Source organism: Podarcis liolepis (assembly GCF_965112155.1).
Source record: "Podarcis liolepis genome assembly, chromosome: 11".
Classification (NCBI taxonomy): Eukaryota; Metazoa; Chordata; class Lepidosauria; order Squamata; family Lacertidae; genus Podarcis; species Podarcis liolepis.
Window position 1 is genome coordinate 4,212,054 of NC_139565.1, and position 10,184 is coordinate 4,222,237.

General features: G+C 45.5%; 2 long non-coding RNA genes across 3 annotated transcripts; both read right to left on the bottom strand.

The window, feature by feature from the left end:
- Window positions 1–232: 232 nt before the first annotated feature.
- Window positions 233–9,799, bottom strand: LOC310688517. 2 transcript variants are annotated; one of them, XR_014516997.1, is made up of 2 exons: window positions 9,418–9,799; window positions 233–1,443 (listed from the first exon to the last, which is right to left on the bottom strand). It is a non-coding gene; the product is annotated as an uncharacterized lncRNA (long non-coding RNA). The 2 variants fall into 2 exon arrangements; XR_014516998.1 differs by lacking the exon at window positions 9,418–9,799 and adding an exon at window positions 5,080–5,223.
- On the bottom strand, window positions 5,304–8,047 carry LOC310688528. The gene is made up of 2 exons (XR_014517010.1): window positions 7,806–8,047; window positions 5,304–5,730 (listed from the first exon to the last, which is right to left on the bottom strand). It is a non-coding gene; the product is annotated as an uncharacterized lncRNA (long non-coding RNA).
- Window positions 9,800–10,184: the final 385 nt, after the last annotated feature.

A 10,184-nucleotide genomic window follows, 5' to 3' on the forward strand; every position in this document is an offset into this window, starting at 1 on the left:
GGCTCAAGTCCTGACAAGAGAGTAATTACTCCCAGAGCAGGCAAGGGGGCAATAAAAATATTGGCGATAGTGTTCTATCCTTATGGCAATAATTATTTGCTTTTGTTTTTAAACCTGCCATGTTACATACAACTCTATTCCCTAGAAGTCATGTGGAACACATCTCATACAATTAGCATGTGTTCATTAGAGAACCTGGAAGTCAAAAAGAAGAGAAACCGAACCCTTTAAATTATGCTTTAAACAAATTTTGTTTCACAAAATAGTCACCCTGGTGCATTTTGGCATCTTCTCTTCTTCAAAGGCATTAAGACATAAGAGAACAAACACTTTAGGAAGCCTCCTTAGTATCAAAATATGCATATTACACTAAACATATAAACAAATTGTATGGACCATCCATAACTGCTGAGGGGGATGCCAGGTTGCTCCTGCGAACAGGCTTGCTTAGGACTTCATGGAGCTGTCCAAACACATTATAGGCCCAATACATCTAGCCAGAGATGCCTTTGATTTGGTTGTTTACTGGTTAGAATGACAGCAGCAGATTCCACCTGCAGAGGTACAGGCCTGTCTAGGTCAGGATGGTCCAACCCCCCGAGACTAATAGAAAAGGAAGGATTCCTGCATGCTCGGGGGGAATGTTTGCCATAGTCAGTGCTTCTGCTGAGAACCTGATGTCACTATGGAACGCAGGCGCTAGGTTCCACCCTACTGTGGGGGAGCCCAGCGCACGTGCGACATCACGCATCAGGGGGAGGCTGGGAGGCCCACCGTGGGTAGGCCCCCTGGGGCCCACCACAGCCGCGGGGACACCCAGGGAGGCCCACCACAGATTGTGGAATATTGAGGGGGTCCGGCCCTCCTTGAACATTTTGGGGGACCATTGGCTCCTCTATATGGCGCCCCTGCTATGGAATCACCAAGAAGAGACCTTCTCCAATGCTGAGTCCAACATGGCATGTTGAGCTCTCTGGCAGCTTCAGACTATGAAGCAGGTATGACAGCAAAGGCAGCACAAATAGTGGAAGTCTCATAGTGAAGATGACCAAACATGGCTGCCAGCACTTAATCCTGCCTATCTTATAGCACTGACAGCAGCAAAGAAGGCTTCGTCACATCTGCACCCTCTACTGAAGCTATTGATATTTGGCCAGAAGTGTCGGAACCCTCAGAATCTTGAGGACATAATCACTTGCCTTCATGCTGAACTGTGATTGCTTGGAGGTTATTGCCCAACCACATGCCCTCTGGATGCCTGTCTATCAAGGCTGATAAAAACTTGCTGGAGGGGGTTGACTGGGTCAGTCCAGAGCATAGTTATTGCTTCTTTGCAGGGGGAGATGTTTGGAGTGTTTACCTTAGCACATAGAACATATGGCCCCTCCACAATGTTTCATTTGGGTTGATCAGTGGGGAGGAGGGGGTGCTTTTATGTGTAGTCTTGGGGAAAAACACACCAAAATAATTAATTAAACTGTTGGAAACAATAATATAAAAACAATGCTTTTCTTTTGCTGCAAAATAATGCTTTCTCATGGTGATTTTCCTATGCCCTTACCCCTTCTCATTCAGCTGCGTATTGTTCTATTCACAATTGCTCAGCTGTTCAGTTTTCTCAACTAAACAAGAGCCTACCAGGGTATATTCTCCTGAATGTATAACCGATTTGAGTCCATTTGCCAGAAAGCTTAAATCTTCTTATTTTTAATTTTCTTGTTATTACATGTGTAATATGTTCTAGAGCCTATTATGCAAGACTATGCAAGAATATGTAAATATACCAATCACAAATGAAATAATCCACTACAGATACTACAGAGTCTTGAAATGTATAAATCTAACGGATGAATACAAGAAGTGAGTAGATTGGCTAATAAATGGAAACATGTTTCCTGTTCCAAAAATGATTTTGAAGAAAACTATTCTAAAACTCTAATCCTTTAACTATAGTAAGCAACCCCTATCTTTAACAGATTTTATTGTTGAACCTGGCTTTTAATACTATATTTAGTTTAAACTATGAACTACACAGGGAGCCCCTATCAAGCAGAAATATTATATATAAATTTCAAAAATAAAAAATGAATATATCCAGGTGCTGAAAAATACTAAATGTATCTCCATATTAATTAAATACCCATCTGTTAAATACCTATCTGTTAATTTGCAAATAACAAGGCCTAGCTGGGTAGAAAAGATTGTTACATCATCCTTGTTTTCTTTACTGAAGCATTGTGAAACCTTTTGGCTAGCTTGTTTTAACTGAGAGAACAGTTACTTTTGCTACTTGCAGATCTGTATCTCGTTTTACGAGTTGTTTGCTTTAAAGTGTGTTTGAGAGAAAAGGAGGTGAGATTGAGAGCCCCCCCCCCTTTCCTACTGACCTATTTACAAAGCCTGAGATTAACTAGCAATGTAGTTAAAATAAGGCAAACTATTTTGGGGTGTTGGGGTGATATCCAATGCTAGTCATACTCAGAGTAGACCTTTTGAAATCAATGGACTCAAGTAATTTGTCCATTGATTTTAATGGGTCTACTCAGAACGTGACTTAGTTGGCTATCAGTCTTTGTTTTATAAAAGCAGCAGGACTGTGGTATCATAGGCTGCTTTGGTTGTTTACAATGATATGCCTTTTATGTACATCTCCTTGCCACATTCCAATTACGACACTATATAAATGATAAAGAGTATAATACAACTTTGTGGCTGGGCAATTGTAGGTTAAGCCAAATGCTACTGCTAATGGACTTAAATAATTGTTTGGGTAGGCGTTGAAAATAAAGATCTGCAGGCTTTGTGAGAATCTTTTTCATGAAGGACATGACCATCTAGCAACAGCCAACAGGCCTCCGGATAAAAAGCTATAAAGAACAGCTTCAGCAGCTCCCAGAACATTTCCAAATACTTTTGGAAGTTGTGCCTTTGTTCCTTTGCCATTTAGCATTCAGCGCCAGCTGGCGTTTGGAAGAACACTGGATGAAATAGCAAACAAATTTCTCTTTGAAAGCAGACTTAAAAAGGAAAGGTGCTGTGAAAGAGCCTAGAGGAAAGCCAGACTATTGAACTGCGCTTCTAGGCAGAGCACAAAAGAAGGAGCTTTCTGGGAAACGCCCCGAGGGCATCAGGCCTTGTGGCATTGGAAGAACTGTTACATCCACCAGCTGTTTTTGTAGGGTAGTGAATTCTTCCTCCCTCTACTAAACAGTCAGTTTGAAATCTGCCCCACATGGCTCATTGGGAGTGTTTCTGGACAGCAACAAAATACCGTATTTTTCCGTGTATAAGACGCCCCCATGTATAAGATTCCCCCCATTTTTGGGGACTCCAAATTAAGAAAACACCCGCTCAGCACTACCTGTGTATAAGACGAGTCCCAATTTTAAACCTATTTATTTGGTTAAAAAACCTAGTCTTAAACATGGCAAGTGTTAACCCTTTTTTGGCAGAATGCCTTCTTTCCTCCAATACTTGCTTGTTAGCTAGACTGGCATCTTCTTGGCTCTGGTGGGACATCCCTTGATCTGAAGTATACAGTCTAGGCCCCTGCGTCAGAGGACTGTGCAAGAGCACCAGAGACTCCCATCTTGGTGGCACATAGCTGTCAACAGTCCTGTAACAGGTAAAGGACCAGAGCTCAGTAAAGCACATGCTTTGCATTCAGGTTCAATCCCTGGCATCGCCTGAAACATTAGAGGGGCATTACGAGCCTGTGTAGACCAGTGTTTCCCAAACGTTTTTGGGCAACGGCACACCTGTTTACCGGAAAAAAATCTCGCGGCACACCACCATTAAAGCCCCGCCCCGTGACGTCAGCGCGCAGCGTCACGCCGGGAGGGACGCACAAAAGTGAAAGTTTTTTCCCTTCCCCTTGCCGGGGTGGGAGGAGGCAGCAGAGCGACGGACTGAGGGACGGCGGCAGCTGAGGCGGCGGCGGCTGTTGTGGTGGTGGCGGCGATAGCGGGCGGAGGAGGAGCCGTCGCCGGGAGTTGCTGCTGCTGCTGTTGCTGCTGCTGCCCGGACATGCCGGCCTCCTCCTCCTCCGCTGTCTCGCGCTCCTCCCTTTTGCGCACGCTGCCCCGCCGCTCGGCACCAGCACCGCGGAGCCGCCCCCGGCTCGACGCGGATCCTCGCCGCCGCCGCCTCTCGCCGCCCGACTCGCCCGCCTCCCTCCCACGGCACACCAGCCGGTGTCTCACGGCACACTAGTGTGCCACGGAACACCGGTTGGGAAACACTGGTGTAGACAATACTGAGCTCAAAGAGCGAATGGTCTAACTCCAGAGAAGCAATGTATTATGTGTCAGTAGCTCATTATCCTCGTCTCAAAGGCTACCACCAGAGTCCCGAAATAGATGCGTTTCATGGCACTTTGACACTGCAACACAATTGGGTTTGTTTTTTGCCCCTTCCTGTGTTTCTTAATTTTAAAAAATGATTTTGTTAATTTAGAATGGCTTACAAAATGCTGAATCAACAAACTCTCTAAGTCTATACAAAAACCAATAAATAGAAAAACAAGGTAAAATCAGTATAAAGTTGTCAACCTTGTTTCCATGCCCCACTCTTGTATTGTGACAGGCTAAATAGTTAAATACCGCATCATTATTGAAAATCCACTGCTTTTGTGTTCTAAAAATGCAGCAGTTACCAGGGAAGTCAAACAGCTAGGGTTGGAAAAACTCATTACGATGTGTGTATAATTAGAGTTGTTCATTTGTGAATAATTTGGAAAAAGCTATTGCTGTCCATTTGATTCAAAAAGCATGGTGCCTCTTCGTGCTCTGTAGAAACTAATAGGAATACTTAAGTAAAGTTGTTTTGATTGTCTGACACATTTTCATTCTGGCCATTCTTTGTTTTTCCATCATAAGGTGTTCTCACTCTGACCCTTCAATCTGTCCCCTCCCCAAACAGTGACAAGTATAATATAAAAGCAGTTGATATAAGAAGCAAACAAAGAGCTCTTCTCATCATTTGCATGCCAACAGCAATGCTGCCGAGATTTATAATATATCTGAACAATTCCAGTTCACTTCAGTTGACAGGAAACTTGACAGCAAGATGCCTTCCTACCTGAAAACAACCAAGATCTAACGTTTGCAATTATCCAGAATCTGATCTTCTCCTACGCAAGATGAACTCGTATTTCTGAATTTTATTGAACAACAACATGGAAGAGGGAGTGCTTTTTTATCCATTGTTGATCCAAATCATCTTCACTGCTTAAATGGAAATGGAAAAAATAGCAAGTTTTTTACAAGTCTGTAGCAATCTCTCAAGAAAGAAAACAGGACAAATGGACTTGTTTCTTTTATTGACAAAGGTAAATAACTGGGGATAATTTTATACACACATTATTTCAATTTCTTATTCATTGCTGTTAAAGTTTACATGAACTGTTTACGATAATATTTCAGAATATTCCTCTACACAACTCTTACTACTACATTATCAGCCCTACTTTATCAAGTTCTGTTCTCTTTTGCTCACTGTTTTTAAACCATCTAATGTAATGAGCTTCAGCTTTTCCAAGGAATCAACCAGTGCAATTCTAGGCACATGTACCCTGCAAGCTAACCCCACAATAGGGGGTTATGGGGCATGGATGGAGCAGAAGTCTTCGCCCAGCCGGCCCACACCAGCTCTGCTGGCCTCCACACTCTTCTGGTGTGGTCTTCATTCTGCCTGAAGTGCAGGTAGGCAAAAGATCCACCATTGGGATTCCTGCAAAAAAATAATAATCCAAAATGAGCCATTTTCGGGTCATAGAGGGGCTGAATCAGTCTAGGATTGACTGGATCTTGGGCTGGCCTCACCGGCAGAGCGTTGGCTCTGATGTGGACCTGATTACTACACCAGCATCAGGTCTTTAGCTGTCCGAGCCAGTGGGAGCAATGGGGCTGTGGCTATGACTGTGGCTACACCACTGTGTTACAATCCACTGTTGCCAAGCTGGGTTTGGGACTGCTATCCCCCCTGGAGTAAGAGCCATTGAACACAGTGGGACATACTCCCAAGTAAAAGTGTAGTATTGCACTGTTATCGTGTTGGTCACTGGACTTTGAGGGAAACTATTTTTCACATACTTTTAGACAACATAAAGGCTGTAAACAAAAGCAAAGCTGGATTGTTTTTTGTAACTGGCTTATGTCATTTTTTAACTGGCTTCTGACATCTCTTAGGAAACTACAAGGAGGAAGCAGCTGGAGGGAACAACTCATGGTTTCAGTTTTCTCTACACAAATCCACACAGAATATGGGAAACAAGCAAGACGAATTGGAATAATTCAGAGTGGCAAATATGTCCTGGTAAGCATTACTGCTGACAATTTCATATCCCAGAAGGTGGAAGAAACAAGGGGATCATCTATCCTAGACCTCGTCCTCACTAACAGGGAGGAATTGATCAACAAAGTAGAAGTACTGGGAAACTTGGCAGGAAGTGATCAGTTCTTTCTGGGTTTCATGATACAGAGGAAAGGGAAGGCTGAGTGTAGTCAGACAGGCACTCTGGACTTTAAGGCCAATTTTGAAAAACGGAAAAAGCTACTGGATGAGATCCCACGGTCAAAAATACAGAGAAGGGAGTCCAAGATGGATAAGTGTTTCTAAAAGGAGAAATATTGAAGCCCCAAACACAGACAATTACAACAAGATAGAAAAGTGGGAGGCATCTAAGGAAACTGGCGTGGCTGCATAAGTAGCTTACAAATGAGATGAGAGTTAAGAAGGGCACGTATGATTCTCAATAAGCAAAGCTGGAATATTCCTCCAGATAGCATTCATTTTCCTTATCTGTCTTTATATCAATGCTACTGGTGTAACTACTGAAATGTTTCCACAACATTGCCTTCACATATTTCTTTTAGCCCGCCTAAGTACCCTTTTAATTATAGCTTAACAGTATTTGTTCTCCAATAAATTTCCCCCTACCAAGGTACATCTAACCTTCCCAGAAGTTGCATTACGCTCCCAAATGACCCTACTGCATTCATCTGTCCACCATGCTGTCATATTCCAGTTTCCTCCCACCTCCTTCCATCTAGGAATAGCATGAGCTGCTCCCAAAATACTTTGCTCCAGCTTTTTAGAAAAACTCTCAAAACCATTGAACTCACATGACCTACCAATATCCAAACATTTAAGCCTGATATCTTCTCAAATTCCGTGTAGGGACCATATCCACACCACTAAATTCCCATCTCCATAAAATAGCTACTGGGAAGTAATAACTTCTTATAAGGGTGAATCCTTTAAAAGAGGCCCTGTGGATACAGAGTACACATGTTCCACGGGGGCCTCTTTTAAGACTCACCCTGTATTATTGGAAACCTTCCAGCCACTCTCCTAGAAATTTCCCCAGCCACACTGAGCTGCAAAAGGCTTAAATACTATCCCTGCCAAGCCAAGCAAAGGATCCTGCAAGAGTCATATTGAGCCAGGCACTCTTTCTTACCTTTAAAAGGAAAAGTATCACAAAACTGTCTGTAAAGCTCCTCATGTCTATTATTCTTCTGACTATGGAGAGCCAGTGAGAGCTCCACAAGCCAAGTTTCTTGAACAGAACTCACATCAGGCACCATGGAGGTGCAGCACATTCTTTCTTAACCATGTCCACTCAACACAATGGGGTATTCTTATTTAATACAATGGCAGTCTACTCAGCAAATTCTTTAGCACTACCTGCATTCGAACTCAGCACTGCAAAGCCCAAGACATTTGCTCCAAAAACAAGTTATCCCCTTCTAAAAAATACTCCTCTGCTGCTTTCCAAATTCACACCTTTTCCGATCTTTTACCTTTGAGACATAAACCACGAAAGCCATTCTTCACGAATAGCAAACCCACGTCACCTTTCTTCCCCTGCACCACCACCCGTTTGCAAGGCAGCTCCCAGTTACTAAAAGAGCCCGTCCTTTAAGGCTGGGTCTCGGCCGGAGGGGTAGTTCAACAAGGGGGGGGGGAGACGACCACCAGAGGCGTGAGGGCTGGTGCATTCTTCGTGAGAGACAGCTTGCTTGCACGCGCGGTCAAGTCAGTGACTGTAAAGACCCCACCCCATTTTATGGTGCCCGGTGGGATCCATAGCTGTCAACGCTTCCCTTTTTTTAAGGGAAATTCCCTTATTCCGAATAGGATTCCTCGCAAGAAAAGGGAAAAGTTGCCAGCTATGGTGGGATCTCGATGTCCAGTTTATGCTGGTCTACGGCCGTAATAAAGAGTTGTTGTTGTCGTCGTCGGTGTCCAGTACTATGAGCAATCGTGACCATACAGTCCTGTATATTTGCAAAGTTCCTTGCAGAAGGGGCATGCCGTCAGCAGCAAGCCCAGCTGGAGGGGCAGCCAATAGGGAAGCTGCTTCCGGTGGGGGGAAGCTAGGGAAGGGGCGAGGCTCCTGCGGGCGCTGGAGGGAGGCAGGAAGGAGCGAAGCCGCCTCCTGGCTCTGCGCGGTTCTTGCGCTCTTCCTGCTCCTCCCAGATCCAGTCCAGTCAGTTCCTCCTTAGAGCGCGGCTAGGTAGGGATTTTGCAGGAGAAGCAGAGCCGTTGATTCTCTGGACTTGTATTAGCCCTCCTCTTCCGATATACACTGGAGGGGGAAGGATTGGTGTGCATCCAAGGCAGTGCGTGCCTGAGTGCGGAAACAGGAATACTGTGTTACAAAGAAGGTTGTGGGAGGAGCGCCCTGCATTCCCTAAAGCAGGCATGGCCAAACTTGGCCCTCCAGTTGTTTTTGGGACTGCAATTCCCTTCATCCCTAGCTAAACAGGGATGATGGGAATTGTAGTCCCAAAACAACTGAAGGGCCAAAGGAGCTGCTGGGAAACCAGAAACACACTCTTCATTGCCAAGCTTTGTACATACATACATACATACATACATACATAATATAGTGAAAATCCTGTGTAAGCGTACAATGGATGGGAAGTATTCACGTGTGCAGGGATGATCATCAAGATGATTTGCGTAAACGGTACCGAAAGAGGGACAGAGAGAATAGAACTGGGCTGCTGTGGCTTCGCAAATGACGTGCATTTGCGTTTAGGCTGATACATCCCATCTTTCCTCTGAGCGCTAGGTGTTGGTGTCCGTGCTTCTCCCACTCCTAGTTTTATCCTCACGACAGCCCTGCAAGGTAGATTGGGCTACTTATAGGCGAGCGGTCCGAGGTCACCCGCCGCACATTCGGGGCTTTCGGTTTTGCAGGGAGCCTCCAAGGGTCAAGAAGGCTCCTTGCATTACAGAACTTGGCCATCAAATTCATGGCAGCAGGCGATACACGGAATAAAAACGCCAGGCCAGGCGCTGGGGCTTTACAGTGAGGCCCTTCCCCATTTCGCGATTGCTTGCAGGCGAACACAGTGCACGCCCGAATAGGGTGAGAAGTGCTAATATTTAAGGCATTAATATTACCTGCGTAATTGCCTTGATTCTGTCACTTGCTCCCCTAATTCGCCTGCGAATGTCGCGTGTTATTGCTACACTCTCATTCTTTAAATCCAAATTCTCTGATGCCAGGTGCCCCCCCAACCCCAATGAAAACATGATAGAAATATACAGTGGGGGGGGGTCACATCATATGGGCTAAGTTTACGTGTTTGTTGTTGTTGTTTAGTCGTGTCCTACAAATCTTCAAATAAATACTGACTGTCCAGGCAAGGTATTGAAATTAGTAGTGTGTCACCCCTCCCCCAATACATTTGTCTAGTGTTTTGCTGGGAAAGGCAGATAACTTCGGGGACGGGGAGGGTCTTGTCTTAAACATTAGAAGGCGGCCTGGCGGAGCATGCGCAACTCCTTTCAGCTTCTTGTCTTTTGCATCCAGATGTCCCTATTGGCTCGCCGTCGCTTTTCAGCCCCGCGGCCGCTGTTGCCATGGAAACTAGGCGGTCTCGCGGGCCGCGGACCAAGTACAGGGAGCCGCGAGGGTCAAGTTTCAAACGCCAATGGAAATGACCCTCGCGGCTCCCTGTACTCGGTCGGCGGCCCGCGAAGTTTCCGCGAGAGCGGCTGGTTTCCAGGGCGACTCCTGCAAACACGACGCGGGTCCCTCGGCTACCGGGAGCGAGCAGGGCCATTTTGTGCCTCGCGGGGAGACGCGGAGCTGAGAGGGGGGGAAGGAGGCGGGCGCCTCGTCGTGTGAACTCGAGGTAAGAGGCAGGGAAGCGGCGAAGGGCGGC